Source organism: Octodon degus, unplaced genomic scaffold (genome assembly GCF_000260255.1).
Source record: "Octodon degus isolate 3935 unplaced genomic scaffold, OctDeg1.0 scaffold00099, whole genome shotgun sequence".
Classification (NCBI taxonomy): Eukaryota; Metazoa; Chordata; class Mammalia; order Rodentia; family Octodontidae; genus Octodon; species Octodon degus.
This window is the reverse complement of record NW_004524675.1, coordinates 1,644,357-1,660,152: the sequence shown is the minus strand read 5'-3', so window position 1 is coordinate 1,660,152 and position 15,796 is coordinate 1,644,357. Positions and strand designations below refer to the sequence as shown.

At 37.3% G+C, this 15,796-nt stretch overlaps 1 pseudogene; it reads right to left on the bottom strand.

The window, feature by feature from the left end:
• Positions 1 to 712: 712 nt before the first annotated feature.
• On the bottom strand, positions 713 to 1,424 carry LOC101566059 (annotated as a pseudogene).
• Positions 1,425 to 15,796: the final 14,372 nt, after the last annotated feature.

The following is a 15,796-nucleotide window of genomic DNA, read 5'->3' as shown; positions in this document are numbered from 1 at the left end:
TCTTTTTTTGGATTGATTTTGCTTTTTTCTTAAAATAACAATGATTGAGTTGCATTTAGAGATAATTATGTTTTAATGAATACATTTGTTTGCAAACTGTCATTAGTATTGTCCTTTCTATAAACCTGGTTGGCAAAATAAAAAAGGCACAAGGGGAATTAAGGGGAATTAACCGGAATGTTTTCAACTGTCAGTACAGAATACCAAAGCACGTACTGTTCATGCAAAGCAGAGAAAACTGTTCGGTTATTCATGCACAACTTGGACTACAAAAAAACTTCTCTTCAGAGAGATCCTGAGGCTTGAGGAGAAAATGAATTTTCTTAATCTCATGCTTCATATAAAATAAAATATAAAGCTTCACAAACAGGTTTAGTTTAACAGTGGACTCATGTATTCTTTTAAAAAGTGATACAATTAAAGGAAAACAAAACCAAAATACTTTCCCAAGCAAATAAATCCTACCTGTAGTCTGTTCTTTTTACCATTTGATGGAATAAAATGCCCAAGAAAATGTAAAATGCAGCATACATAATCACATAATCTAAAAACTTTTCATGATAACTTATTGCAAATTGCACTTGACAGTTCACCACAACAATGGAAAACTGGCCCTCCTTGGTTCACAGTCCTTCAGCCCCAAACTGAAGATAGAGTCACCAGTAAAATCACTTTTCAGCCTTTTGGCTAAGATCAAGCATAGTATCTGTTCTTATGAGTAAAATGGTGTGGATAAAAAGTTTGCAGCTGTGCTCAACCAGCTAGCTCCACCTCCAGGGTGGGAGTCCACAGGGACACTGCTTTGTCCTGCGCCTTGTGGGACTTCCATTCTCTTGCAGGTAGTCAGGCAGCGCTGTGTTCTCTTGTACTTCCATGGGAGTACCTTGGAGTGGGTCCAGCATCTCTTCCTCACTTTCACTTTTCACAATTTTCTGTGCTTTCATGACTTCGGTTGATGCTGTTGCTGATGCCAAAGCCTCTGCTTTCAAATCTGACCAGATACATATCACATATCTTTGAACAGCCATTTGAACAGTAAAGCTGATAACACCTTTAATTTTTTTTGTCTTGTTTGGCAGAATCAGGGATTGAACTCAGGCCCTTGCGCTTGACAGGGAAGCGCTTATTCCACTGAGCCATCTCCCCAGCCCCAATACCTTTAATTTTTAAAAAGTCTCTTCACAAATATTTCTCTGAGATGTATCATCAAGACCATCTATGTGCAAGACCACTGTTTTGGCACGTTTGTTTGTGGTTCCTAGAAAAAAAAAAGACTGAGCTTTTCTTCGACATGCATTCACTTCATTAAAATTACCACCACCTGCTATGCTGGTAGACTGAAGGATGTCATAGACTTCAGGGGCCACAAGCTTTGCTTCACCTGGTGTTGTAGTCTTTAGTGTAGAATTATGAAAGCTTAACATCATATCCAATTCATGGTAGAGGACGAAGAATTCATCTTCTATGTCATGCACATGAATAAAATCTTAAATTCTGCCACTTCAGAGGCTGAGAGCACACAGCTGGCCAAACCACCACAGCCATGTCTACTGAAAACAGAGGGACGTGCACAGTGCAAAACAAGTTCCTCGCTTCGTAGCTGTGGCTTGAGCAACTACAAATAACCAGATTCCCTGAAGAAGCCAAAGAGCAAGGTGCTGGTGGGGGAGCTCTGCGGACTGTATCCGCTTGACCCTGGCACCTCTGCCACTTCTGTTCTAGAAAAACATTTTTAAATGCAAATCATTTTCATGGTAGTCAGATCACAGGTATCAAATCACAAGAATCACAAGAGTCCTTCTTTTCTTTAGGACCTTAACATTATTGATCGTACTGTCATGATCCCTACTTCCCTTGTCTTTTTTGTGTCTCTGGACATTTTCCATCAGTGCTGCCCTGCTCTGTCTTGTCCATTTTGTTCCTCTTGTGTTAGACTTTGACTCTGTTTCTCTAAAAACTTTGAGTATAGTGAAAGTTGAGCGCTCTCTGTGGCTATATTTTTTGTATTTGCAAGTATCATTTCTTATCTTCCCTGCTTAATTTTATCTCTTCTAATAGCTCCCTTTTATTCTTTTAAATATTAAATTCATAATTGCAACTTCATATGAAGCATCAAAACTGTTTCTCTCTCCCATTGATAACCGCCAACCATGTAGTGCCTCAATCCATAAACACATACCTCTTTGCTATTTCTTTTACTGAATATCCACTTGGAACAAAATAGTCAATGATTAGTAAAAAATGTGATGTTTTCCAATAATTATAATATCAAAATTTATTACAATCATGATCCACAAGAAAAATGTTAAAATCTATTTTATCATTCATATTTAAATCTATATTACAGATTAATCCAAGATATATCACACATCTTTGAACAGATGTTTAAACAGTAAAGCTAATAACACCTTTAGTTTTTATTTTATTTTATTTTATTGAGAAAAAATATCAATGAGCCACTTTCCAAGCTGATTAATAGTACATTTTCAATAACTAATACATTGCACATTGTTATCTTCTCAGTGGTCATCCACAGCACAAGAAGCAGCCAGAACATCCTGTACAAACACTATTACTACAAATCCTTCCTCTCACTGAACCAAGTGAAAGTAGCTGTACATCTATCTTAACTATTCTGTAAATACAAATACTAAAAGGTCCTTCCTCTGTATCCCTCCTCTCCAGTTCAGTCTTGTCAGAGAAGGGTATTCTATTGGCATCTAAATATTATAGGTGTTTGAATTCACCAAAACAATCCAACACAGTCAAGTAGTCCACAATAGTAGTGGGCTATCCACAGAAGTTGTTGACTAGAGCCTTTCACAGCTCAGCATATTAATATGGGTTTACTTTATATACCTCATTTTTATACTTTTCTGCTGGATTGTTAAGACCAAGATAAAGCAAGACCTATATAACAAGAAATGTAACTTTTGTATCTGACAAGGTGAGTCCAGTCTTCTCAGGATTTATCCTGTAACCCTGTACTGTACTTTGTAGATCCTTTGTCAGTGTCAGCCATGTGGATGAGTCACAGCCAATGAATTCTTGGCCAATTTGCTCTCTGGGAAAGCCTAAGAGAAAGTTTTCTCTCCATGTGACTCTTCTTGGATACAATATACATCATCAACCACATTCTTCTTTGACCCCATTATCTCCTTGACCAGAAAATTTGGGGCACAATTGGGTTACATGATATTACAATATGGGTTCTCCGATGTCCTCAGTCTTCACTGACCTTGAAAGGCTAGGACCAAAATGATGGCTGGTCTTGCAGCCCTTCCTTTTCTCCAATTTTTGATCTGCATATTAGATTGTTAACCTTCCGGAAGAGAAGCTTATTATTGCCCTGCAACATATGCAGTTCATTTTACCCTTCTCTCTAAATATCAAATATCTTAGGTATAACGTGGAACAGGTATCTTCCATCAAGTATTGATGTGTTGAAATTTAAGTCCTTACAGAATATGAAGAAAAAAATTAAAAAATAGGAATAAACACATATTTTTACACAGAAATTTAGAAATCTAACCATATACAGCATTGTAGCAGGACAGTCTTATGACATTTTTTTCTTTTTCTTGTGTCTTTTTTTTCATTTATTACTCATTTAAAAAAAGAAAAACAAAAAACCTTTTATTTGTGAGACAATATGGTAATAATTGGAATTTCATAACAAGAAGTACGTATTTAGAAGACCAGAGTGACAGGCATTCCAAGCGTGACCCTTCTATTACACATTGCTATCTTCAGTGCAGTTGCTTGGTTCACAGGTATCAGCATATTTAGTCAGTCAGGTTGAGAATCCTACCAATTGACTGTTAGTTTCAAAAACCAACTGATGTTTCTTAGGATCATTGCCTTGCCATCTTGGCAAGGCATACAAGTGTATGGCTTTGTCCCTGTCCTGTTTCCCAGCTTTTCTCCTTACCCTTTCTTCATTGTCCAGTCTTCAAGTTCTCGCCTTTCTTTTAGTTGTGTAATACTTTTAAATTTTAACCAAGTCTTTTCACACATATTTCTCTAAGATGTATCATCAAGACCATCTATGTGCAAAACCACTGTTTTGGCACATTTGTTTGTGGTTCCTAGAAAAAAACTGAGCTTTTCTTCAACGTGCATTCACTTCATTAAAACTGCCACCACCTGCCATGCTGGTAGACTGAAGGATGTCATAGACAGGCCTGGTGGGGTACTTCTATAATCTCAACACTTAGAAGGCTCAGGCAGGAGGATCACATTGAGGTTGAGACCAGCCAGGGCTAGCTACAGAGTTCAAGGCCAGGCTAAACTACATAGCAAGAAATGTCTCAAAATAAATAAAAAAAAATAATAAGTCACTGTTTAGTCATGGAAAATGACTAAATATAAGATGATAGCATGTAGAAATATAATAACTTGTCACAGATGAGTTGAATTATACTTACAAAAGTACTGTTAGATATCAATAGGGAATAATCTGTAAATTAACATATTACCTTAATCTAAGAGGGAAGGATGGATAATATGTTATAGTTAAAATAAAAATCAGAAGTTCTGATAAAATGAAACAGATGCACTTAATCTGATTTAAACATTATATGTCAAAAGCATGGATTAAAATTTAATGCTACTTTATTAATATATATTTTTCCATGATTTTTTCAGTTTTAAACTTAACTTGACATTATGTTTTAATTTTGCATTTAGAATACATTGACTATTACTACTTCAGTTGTTGGAAACTATTGAGGATGGTGAAGTTAATGGTTTCATTTGCTTGATAACTTCATAGTTTGTGTGTCCCCTCACATCACAACATTCTCAAACATGTACAGCTGCTGCTAACAACTAGGCCTAAATGGTAAGGGATTGTATTCCTCCGGCCTTTCACCCGCAGGCTGCTCTACAGAGTACTTAGTATAATAGTTTGTTATACCCTCTGTTCTGTCTTTGTTTCTGGAGGCACTCAGATATATTTTCCCCATTGGATATCAGATGTACTTTGTAATAGAGGAAATTTGCCTACTTTTTGTGCCCAGTCTATTTTTTTTATTATTATTGTGAAAGCCTGCTTGTGATTGTTTATAACTTATAATGTTAGTAAGTCACAGGAAAATGTAGTTTTGAAGATATTATTCATGAAGGGTTAAAAAGTTAAATGGACACTGAACAAGTGTGCACAATTACACTCTTCTTTCCTTCTTTGTCCTGTGTGTGTGTGTGTGTGTGTGTGTGTGTGTGTGTGTGTGTGTTCAGGATCTCACTACACCACTCAAACTCATAGATTTCAGCCTCCCAGCACTGGGATTACAGGCGTGTGACCCCACGTCTGGTCTCAGTGGCTGGCTCAGCACACTCGGAGGTGGGGATTGTACCCTGGTCCTCACGCTTTCCTAAGCAGGCACGTAGTCCACTGAGCTGTCTCACTAGCCCTTCTCCTTTGTCTTCATTCAAGCTTTAGTAAGGATTTTCTGTGCTCTGTAGTCTCCTGAATGCTGGTCGTTGCCAAATTTGAGCAAGCACCATAAGATACAACGTGCCTTCGTACTGGCTCATCCTAAGAATGGGAAAATGGCAAGCAGACACTTTTCTCTCATGTCTTTACTGTCTTCTTCGCTTCTTGGCCCAATTTGTCAGTAAGCTTCTGCCAAAACATTGCCTGCCTTTCACTCCATATAGAAGAGAAGCCATTCCTATCTGTTTTAAAGATAGTTGTAGATTGTTTAGTCTTACTTTTGAACAAAGTATGTTTTGTCCAAATAAATTTTTTTTTCTTAACACAATATTTAAAGAATTGGTTTAAAAGAAATGCATAAAGTGTATTTAAAATCTAAGCCACCAGAAAATCCAGACTGACTCCACTGAAAATATTCACAAAAGCTTTGAAATTAACCCCTAAAACTCTAAACTTAATTTTTTACAGAACAAGTAAATATATTTTAAAATTGTAAAAAGAAATATACTTTATTTTTATGATCAGAGAGATTTAGTAATACAATATTACTAATTTTCTCCAAATTCTTGAAGTTCAATACAACCTCTGTATATATAAATAGTGTGACTAAAATTTATATTGAAATCTACAATATTAAGATTTGTTCTTTCGTATTTTCTGTATATTTTAAATTAATGCAAAGCTTTACGTAACCAAGACCTAAACTTGTTTTACATTTTTTATTGAAACAGCTACTTTTGAAACATAGAGATTCCCAATTCAGTGTCAAGTCTTCACTACCAGCGTAATGCACAGCAGCTACCTGCCCCCCATTTATGAGCATACGCAAGGGGGCAATACACTGGCCTTGGAGTCAGTGTCCATGCCTGAAGAGGAGCAGGGTCCTAAGGCAGGCTTCAGAGAACAAAGCACACAGGCGATCACCCATCCCTCCGCCTTTTGCTGTGGCATGGGACAGCGCAGCCTTTTGTAATCATATATTGGCAGTCTCTGAAGTAATGGAAATGGCAGAATTCTGAAACAGATAAACCTACATTTAAATTTACAAGAACACTTAATGTCCCACAGCCTCAGTTATTGTCCTTAGTAGGAATACACGGATTTGGAGAGTGAAAAACTTCACTGCAGCAGGACTTTATGGTGTAACAGGAAGGAGAGGAATGAAAGATAACTAGGGACTTTTTTTTTTTTTTTTTTTTTTTTTTTCTTGTTACCAGGAATCATACCCAGGGCCTTGCACTTGCCAGGCAAGTGCTACACTGTGGAGCTACATCCTCAGTCCAAAAGATAGCTGGAAGATATAAGTTATATGTTCAGGAGAGGGTGGAAAGAGACTGAGATAATGGAAAAGACATAATTTTAAGGATAGAGTAGTTTAAACACACACACACAGAGAGAGAGAGAGAGAGAGAGAGAGAGAGAGAGAGAGAGAGCGAGAGAGAGAGAGAGAGAGACTGTATATTGTACTACCTGACTCATTAAAATTTCTACTTTTCTCATGAGAAATCTGACCCAAGGAGAGATTAAGTACATTGTCCGAGATCACAGAGCTTATTGCAGATGGAATTTTACAAAAGCACTATTGAAGTTTATTGAATATAAAAGATTATTTTTGAATTATGAGGGGCTTTTTGAGAAATAAATATGAATGAGACAGTTTCACAGCTGATTAATAGGACAGTTTTGATAGTCAATACACTGTACATTGTTGTCTTCTTAGTGGTTATCCATAGTACAAGAAGCAGACAGGATATTCTGTCCAAACACTGTTAGTACACCTCTTTCTTCTTATTGAGTTAAGCGAAAGTAGCTGTAAATTTATCCTATTTTGTATATATAAATACAAAATGATCTTTCCTTTGTATCTTTTTTTTAATTTTATTTTTTTTTGTCCTGTCAGAGGTGAATATTCTATTGGCATCTAAATACTATAGGTGTTTGAATTCAACTAAACAATCTAACACCGTCTAGAAGTCTATAATATTAGTGGGTTATCCTCAAAAGTTATTGACTTGAGCCTTTTACAGCTCATCGTATTGATATGGATTTACTTTATATACCTCGTTTTTATACTTTTCTGCTGGGTGGTTAAGACCAAGATATAGCAAGACCTATATACCCAGAAATGTAACTTTTGTATCTGATAAGGTCAGCCAAGTACTCTCAGGATATATCCTGTAGCCCTGTACCACCTTTTGTGCATCCTTTTGTCAGTGTCTGACATGAGGATGAGTCATGGCCATTGCTTGACCAATTTGCTCTCTGTGAAAGCTTGAGAAAATGTTTTTCTCTCCATGGGACTCTCCCCAGGCTCACTTTAGATCATCGAACCCATTTCTCTGTGGCTTCATAATCTTCTTGATCAGAAAATTTGGAGCACAACTGAGTTACATGTTGTTACAGTAGAGGTTCTCCTATGTCCCCAGTCTTCACTGACCTTGAAAGGCTAGGGCCAAAATGTTGGCTAACCATAAAGCTATGAGGGGTTTTTTTAATGCTTAGTCATTTTCTCTTGGAGAAAGACAAAATCTAAAGTTTATCTCTCCCTATGAATTTGTAAAAGTCTTAGAGAAAATTTATCACTGATTTTAGAATTCCTTAATGATTACAGTGTAGATAATGTTTCACGTACTGACAGAAAACAGTTTTCAATAAAAATGACTTAGTTAAAATGACTTAAGTGGTAGAATATTTATTCCTTTAAAATGCTAGACATTATCATTATGCTGCCTAAATTAACTAAGTCTTTGCAACTGAATTTTTCTCAAGTAAAAAGAAAAAAAAAGACTTTAAGCTTCGTGACCCGAACCACTTGGCCATTTGCCCTCCCTTCTTTACTTTCTTTCTTACAGTCTTCCTAAGCTAGGCTAGGGTAGGACTCATATCAAAGATATTGATGTCGCTATTTTAACAGACCATAAATATTTGGGTGAACTGGGACTATTTTTCTTTGACCAACTAGCTGACGGTTTTAAGATTTTCAAATAGAACGCAGTAAGAGGACACTAATTTCCGGAGCTTTCCATCCACGGCCCCTACATGTCAGCATGTCACGGAGTATCGCACGCACACAGCCACCCCGCAGACGGAGCTCCAGCTGCTCAGCCCAATTGCGCTCCACGCTTGTGAACAAAGCCATCAACCTTGCAATTGCCTCTGCCTTAAAATCAAACTGCATTTAATATGAACTATAAATGTTTTCTTTTCTTTTAATATGATTTTCTTCTCCTTGAAGAACTGTTTTCACTGCCAGACTAGTCTCCTCATTCAGTAGACAGGTCTCACTACTTAAATTTCTTATGAATCCTATTTGCAAATTTATCCATCAAAACTCCTCATGTGCACTAAAGTTTTTTAAAAGGGGTGTCTTTTAAATCAGTAAGACGAGAGCATAAATATTGTCTTTCTAATATTTGTACTATTTTAATTAAAGCAATCTTTTCTACCAGTGGCCTTTTAGTCCCAACTAAAGCAACACAGCATTGCATTAAAAATACCAGGTCAAAAAGGTAATTTAGCTCACCAACACAAGCTGGCCAGCCCAAATTCACACTGGCCAGGCACAGTGTGTCCTGCACTGTTTTGTAGGAAGCAGTATTTATCTCAGCACAGATGTCTTCTAGGCTTCTTCTGCAATCTCCTATATATCTTTTCAATTAAGGTAAGGACAACAACACACATGGGTAGGCAAAAACGTCAGAGATGAAATTCAGAAAATCCCAGCCTCTCTGTCTTCCTGGGGGCCTTCCCATCTTGGGACAGAACTCTCACTTCTGAGGGGAAGGTTTGTCAGCACATTTCTTAGAAGAAGTTCTCTCACAGCAACAAATCAATTGCTCGTGGTGTAAATGACTAGACAGTGTATAAGAGCAGACAGTGTACAGGAATATGCATTAAGTAGATAGGCAGCTGTGTGTTTGTTCTCATTATCCCAGCTTTATTTTAAAATTTACAGCTAGCAGAAAAATTCAAACAGCTCCATTCAGTGTTTTATTCATCTCCGCTTTAGGGTGAGTGACATGCAGGTTCGAGGGACTGCGGAAGTCCAAAAGCTCCAGCATTTTGTGTACCTGCTTCAGTGGTGTGCTGATCTGTGGCGGGGACCTAGGGACATGATTTTTTCTCCTTGCTCTCTCCAGCTTCTGTAGCTGGATGTGTTCTCACAGGACTGTCTGTGTCCTCTCTATCAGATGTGTAACGTCGCCTGCCAAACCTGCTGTGGTGCTTTCTGCTGGGAAGAGCAGCAGTACCCTCATGCCCAGGCTTGCTGGTGCAGAAGGCTGTGCCCAGGAGCACGGATTGCTGTGCGGTGGTGACTTGGGTGTCTTCAAAATTTGTGCGGGAACATGGCCCATAAGGGTAGGCCCTGGTGAACGATTAGCAAGTGCTTTTATGTAGAATGAAGTATTTCACTTTTCCAGCTCAGTTTTTATTTCCCTTTGATTAAGAAGGCTGAAAAAATCATTTTCTCCATTTGAGACTAACCTTCTCTAAAATATTCTTTACCTTTTGGATGAGAATTGTTAACTCTTTTAACTTTCAATATTTCCTTCCGTATTTCTTCCTTAATATTTTAGGTCTTATATTTTTTCTCTTGGGAATTCATATGCATTCCTTTGGGTTCTTTGGTCCAGCCAGTGAAGAAACAGTTAGTAGATAATCCTAACTGTAAAATAAATATCACCAGGGCCAGGGAGATAGCTCAGTAGAATAAGCACCTGCCTGGCAAGTGCAGGGTCCTGAGTTCAATTCCTGGTACTGAAAAAAATAAAATAACTATCACCTCCTCTCCTCTCCTTTGCTCTCATCTGTCTGTCTCTGTCTCTGTCTCTCTGTGTGTGTCTGTGTCTGTCTGTCTGTCTGTCTGTCTGTCTGTCTGTCTGTCTCTCTCTCTCTCTCTCTCTCTCTCTCTCTCTCTCTCCTCCCTGTTGTAGCTTGTGTTTATTTGTCTTCCCCCAAAGCTTCATGCAGTCAGAGGTGGGGACCCTTGAGAGATGACTGTATCGACAGTGTGTGATTCTTTCATGGTACAATGCTAGGAATAAGGGTGTGAGTGCTTTCTACCCTATCCAGGTGGATAGCCTGGATAAAACATAAAGGAAAGACAGAGGCTGGTGCTGATTGCCTGCAGTTGATCACTTGCACTTGCTGGTTGCTTGCTTCTGCTGTCTTTTGCATGGATTGTTTCTCTTCCATGATGCTGTGCCACCCTGCCTTAGAGCCAGATAACTATGAACTGAACCCTCTGTAAAGTGTGAGCTGAAGTGAATCTTTTCTCCTTATATCTTTGGGTATTGAGTATTTTGTTTTATCAAAAAGAGAAACAACTAAGATATCTATCTATCTATCTATCTATCTATCTATCTATCTATCTATCTATATACATCCTATTGCTTCTGTTTCTCTAGAGAATCTTTTCTTTTTCAGATTATATTCATAGTCTCACAAATCTGTCTTTCCCTTTACTAAATCTGTAAGATGTAATATTCCTTTGAATGTATTATGTAAAGAAATGGTACTTATCACTCTCCAAAACTGTTTTATGCATCTGTTCTAATGTCCAAGATGATACACTTCTTAGGTAATAATAAAAAAAAATAGAAGACATGCTTTAAATAATGTTTCTAAATATGACCATTTGTAAAAGTTTGTCATTATGATAGAAGACAATAGATGTTTAATCAAGCAATTGCATTTTGAAATTCATCTGAATTAGACCACAATTTATGTCTCACCCTGAGAGAACAGCAACATATTGTAAAGGATTTTCATAAATAAATTGCTCTGCTGTCTCTCAACACAAGTCTTTAATGAATGAGCATGAGTTATGGGACATTGTATCGTAGTCTGTAAGATCATACCTGTTTTCTTGTGATACAGTTTGACTCAGTATAGTAAGTCAGGAATCAAACCTTTGTTAAGTATTCAATCAACTAATTGTCCTGACTCACAAGAAAGATTTATATGAATGCTCAAATTCACTTGGTATCCACTGTGCTCTAAACATTTGGAATTTGAAATCAATTTATTTGTTGCTTGAAAAAAGATATACTCTTATAAGCAAAGTTTTAAAAAAGAATTGTTAGGTGCCTTCATTTTGTGACTAAAATAGTGAGTCCCCATTGATAAATTTGCAGAAGGCTATCTCTTTTTTTCTAAATCTCTAAACTTTGTTTTACAATCTTTTGTATTTACTCACAAAGAACACAATGGTACTATTCAAGAATAAAAGTCTAAAGTTAAACTGCCTGAAGATGGGAGAAGGCATATTTTTTAAAGGTCATTTACACATAATAACCCCAACTAGAGTCTCAACAGACTCAGTGATAATAGCAAATAATACCTGGCTAGTGCTGAAGGACTTATGAGGACATTATTTCCTCTGAAATGTTCCCTGCCTAGATTAGAAATCCACAGTAAGGGATCTCTCCTACTGCATGTCTCAGCAGGGACTCACTCCTCCTCCCCCCAGCTCTCTACACCTCCACCTGCACCGTTTCCTATAAACACAGCTTTTGAATCTATTTCCTTTTATCTTCTTGCAATCCCCACATTCAGTGAACCTTAAGAATTGGTGACGACCTGGCATTTGTCATTCAGGCCACAAACAATCGTCGGAGTGTTACTCTGATCACGTGAAAATGCGCTCTGCTTTTTCTGCACATTTGCTGAGTTACTGCATGTTATCACCCAGATCAACTCAGAATTCATGATGGAGATAAGGCTTTCTAAAGTTCATGGAGACTTTCGTAGAGCAGAAATTTAAAAAAGTCACCCTGTTTAATGTTCTAATAAAAAAGCAGCTGTGGGGTAGATAGTTGAGGATCTACTCCGAATTCTGAAAAGCATGACACTACTCTATTGATCATCCATTATGTACTAGGTATATAGCATATGCATTAACCTTCAATGTGCTAGAAATAAAAAAGATATAAACTTATGTAATATTAATCCAGTGCAAATCTTAAGGTAGAGTATTATTATTTCCAGTTTGTACATGAGGAAATGGAAGAATAGAGAAATTATTTATGAATCTCCTGGCTAGTCACCAAGGCCAAAATTAGAAGAGAATCCTTGGTAGTTATACTTCCTAAAGTATCTAGTGCTCATAAGTATTTATCAAAGCTGAGTTTAATTTCACTGTTTGTAATTTTATAATGATTTTTGGCTGAATTTTATTTATTCTATTTTACAAGAAAGATTAAATAACAATAAAACACCATTATTTAGCAAAATACTTAAAGCCAAACCTCTGAGGATCATAATTTACAAAGAAAACTAATTTAAGAGAATTTAATAATTAAGAAAACCTGTCAAGGTACTTATGCAATTATTTTAGAATATAGTAAGATTGGTGAGGCTTTTTAATTGATATATTAAAAAAATTTTAGGGCCGGCCAAATAACTCAGAGGATTAAAGCACCTGCAAGCAGGCACAGGGGCTGGGGGCTTGATCCTTGGGCCTGCCATGGCAGCTCCGCCCTGGGGTGCGCTGAATGGCAACTGAGACTGGGCATGGTGGTGCACACCTGTAATCCCCGCTCTTGGGAGGCTGTGAATAGGTGGATTACTTTTTGTCTGATCTAGTAGTGAGACCCTGAACACCCTGTAGACCCTTCCTTAAAATATAAAATAAATAAATAAATAAAAATTTCAACATTTTCTATAACTTCAAGATGTAGTTGTCACTGTGCTACAAGGGGATGTGGCAACCTACCTTAATGAGGTGGTGCCAGGGAAAAAGTGAGACTGAAATGATAAAATCAAAATGACAAGGTTTGGAAAAAGATCTCAGTCCCTGGCCAGACAGCTTCAGTGGGGCAAACAGGCAGACAGGAGAGCAGGAATCAGCAGCCATTTGAATACAGCAGGTACAACAAGCTCCACTGCATGGTGCCTCCTGGTGAGGGGGTCCCGAGGGCAGCCCTGCAGGCCCCAGTAGCAGCCGGGTCTCCTCAGCTGGTGCCTCGCCACCATGTAGGCACACACACATGCTGCGAGCCCACCGTCCCCCCAGGATATGCCAAAGCACTCAGAGTGAGCGCAGCAGTGCACACACTGGCCTCACATGCCTCCAAAAGTGAGAGCTGGAAGTTTGAAAAGCATTGATCCACACTCCAAACATTTCATGGACTGTTAGAGAGTCAAGAAAGAGCCTGGATTTTCATGCACCCTCATTTCTAGGTACAGAAGAAATTAAGTCAGCCAGTATGAGCCAGTATCTAGTACTCATCCTCATCTACAACTACAGAAGAGTGAAATTCAGCCTCTTAAATGGCCGCCTGTCTTATATGGCCTCTCCCTCTTGGACAGAGTCATGGTGAAGGGGGAAGTTAAAATTTTAAATAAAATCCTGCCGAGGATGCCCACCAAGACCAAGTGGACAAGTCCAGCAGGCTTGATAATAGAACATTTTTTCCTTTGTGTAACCCCTGTCTTCAGTGCCTTTGTATAACTGATGGCCTAACAATATAACCTTGGATATTTAAACTCCTTTAAGAACTCATGATGTCGCCCTACCTCCCTCCAGTCATAATGCACTGAATCTGCCTTTGCACTGCCCCTTTCTTCTCTCTATAAAAGATCCAAGACCCTGCCAGGTAGGCCTGACACTTTGGGCAAGATCCCAGTGAAGCCTTACAAATAAATTGTCTCATAAACTTTCTCAGTGCCGTACCTTCCTTTGTTTTTTGTCTGTTTGTTATAGGAGAACTTGGATGGAAAAATAAAAAAAATTTTCACACCACCACTTTTATTAGGCAGCATAAAAGAATTAACTCCAGTATAAATACCGTCTCAAGGAGAAAGGCATCTTCTTTTTGCTTGCATGTGGTGTTTCTTTGCTGTGTGTTGGAGAGTTTAGATGCATACATGACTATGAGTGCTAGGTTTTGCTTTTGTTTGTATAGTGGCTAACAATGTTAGGCTCGCCCAGGCCAAAAGTTATTCCATACGATTTGCTACATTTCTGTTTCTACCAAACACATCTCACTGCAACTTCTCCACCATTCATTTATATATCCTCCTGTCTTTTTTTCCATTATGCTTTCACAGTTTTTCAACCATCTTTTTTCCTCTGGTTCCTCTCCTTTCTTACCTTGATAATTATTATTATTAAAGTCTATTTTTTACTTTATTTCTCCATATGTGTGCTGGAAGGGAAATATGTATGTAAGAGCATAAATTGTTGCATATGCTTCTAATAATGTCTTAAAGTCTTTATCAAATTCTTCCCCAGCAAGTTTTTTTTTTTTTTTTTTTGATGGGGTGATCTTCTAACTTTGTGTTTCTGTTAGTTCATTAACTACATTGTATCTCAATATATCTTCTTTCTGTTTTTATTTAATTCTCTTTCTTATGTTTCTTTCTTTTGTTCTGCTTAGATAACTTCTCAAGCTTCTCTTCATTTTCCACTTTTTTCTTGCTATATAAATATTGTTACTGAATCCTGTTCTTTTTTATCCTAGCTTATCCTAAATTACTTCTATTTCTTTATCTTTCCAAAATAGTAAAAAATAGATCACTTTTTTGGCAGGGTACTGGGAATCAAAATCATGACCTCACACTTGCCAGACAGGTGCTGTGCTGCTCAGCTCTATCCCTTGCTAAAAGGAGACAACTATTAAAATAAATTTTATATTATATTTTGGTGTATGATTTGGTCTTTGCATGATCAATTTCCAGTGTCTCTTCTCACCTCACAATGCAGCACAAAGGACTCAACCTACTAGGTTGAATGGAGATATTTATGCTGAGGGGCATCCAAACCCAAGGGCACATCATATAGAGGAAGTGATTTTCCAAAGTGATCTTCACACAGTAGTGATAAAGCTTTCCATCCCAGCTAATCTGTACACTTCAGTATAAAAAACATGGATTATAAGAAAAGAAGGTAAGGAGATGCCGCCAAAATTTTACAACTCTTTGCAAGATGATCTCACGTACATTGAAGTGGATGAAATCCAATAAAAGAATTCAAAATTAATTATTGAAATGATAAATAAAATCAATCAACTATAGATAAAGAAGACACTGCAGCATACAAATGACCACTGCAATATTGAGCAGAAATCTTGGAACTGAAAATCTCAATATGCTGAAATTAAAAAAAGTCTCAACTGAAAATCTTGGCAGTAGGCAAATAAATCAAAAGAAAACATAGCAGGACTTAGTGGGTGTATTACAACATGCAGTTAGTAATCATGAAAAAAGAACAAGAAAAAATGAAAACTTAAGAGGTACTAACAAATCTTAAAACATTAAAAATGCATTTCAAGACTATTGAACTTGCAGAAGATATAATTAGAGTAGTAACTATATACAAAGGTATGTATATATATATATATATATATATATATA